Source organism: Gavialis gangeticus, unplaced genomic scaffold (assembly GCF_001723915.1).
Source record: "Gavialis gangeticus isolate Ggan-Ray unplaced genomic scaffold, GavGan_comp1, whole genome shotgun sequence".
Taxonomy (NCBI): domain Eukaryota; kingdom Metazoa; phylum Chordata; order Crocodylia; family Gavialidae; genus Gavialis; species Gavialis gangeticus.
In genome coordinates this window covers 40615353-40616174 of record NW_017729029.1, presented here as the reverse complement: position 1 = coordinate 40616174, position 822 = coordinate 40615353, and the positions used below count along the sequence as shown (strand labels likewise).

Here is an 822-nt window from a genome sequence, read left to right as displayed (position 1 = left end):
CGGGAGGCGGCGGTTACCTGCGCGCTCCCCCGGCCCAGCCCGGCCCGCGCTGCGCTCGCTCCCCCTCTCAGGCGCCCGGCCCCGCTCGTGCCTTTTATCGCGGGCAGCCAGAGCCCGCCCTCCTCCGCCGCCTCCCTCCCGTCTTACGACACGCGGCTGCCTCCCTGCCAGCGGCTTGCGAGAACTGCCGCCTCTACAGCGGGCGAGCGGGGCCGGGGCCGGGGCGTGCTGTCTTGCCCTCTGCTGGTGCTCGCCCCCCCGGCCGGCCGGCACACGGGGCGGGCCTGGCCGTGTCTTCCCCGGCCGTGATCGCCCGCAGCAGCGCGAGGGCTGAGCTCCAGGCGCGACCCCCAGGCCTTGCCCTGCCGCACCCTGGAGAGCCCCCTGGCCCGGCGGAGGTAGATCGGGCGGCCCTGCTCCGCCACGCATGCGGCGCAGGGTGCAACACACCCGCCCCGGGGGCTCCGTTGCGGTGTCTCTGCCCCTGCCTCGGCCGCCGTCCCGGCCTCCTCCAGCGTGTGGGTGCGGCGCCCCAGCCCTGCCAGGCCCAGGCCCAGCTCAAAGCTCTGCCAGAAGCCGGGTGGGCAGTGACCAAGGCACGGAGAGCTGCCCCCGGCCCACGCATGGGAGCCGGGTGTGGGCAGTGAAACATGGAACAGGCTACGCAGAGCCGTGGGGGAATCTCCAGCCTCGGCAGTTTTTAAGGCCCAGGTGGACAAAGCCTTGGCTGGCATGATGTCGAGGGGGATGGTCCTGCTTTGGGCAGGAGGCTGCAGTAGAGCACCCCCGAGGACTTCTGAGGCCCCTCCAACCCTCATTTTG

The 822-nt window shown here is 73.0% G+C and overlaps 1 protein-coding gene across 1 annotated transcript in view; it reads right to left on the bottom strand.

The window, feature by feature from the left end:
* Positions 1 to 55, bottom strand: part of LOC109300689 (BTB/POZ domain-containing protein KCTD12-like) — a 4909-nt gene extending 4854 nt beyond the window's left edge. The window contains exon 1 of the mRNA XM_019521461.1: positions 18 to 55. The gene's annotated coding sequence lies outside the window, so the exon portion shown is untranslated. The remainder of the gene's footprint in view (positions 1 to 17) is intronic.
* Positions 56 to 822: the final 767 nt, after the last annotated feature.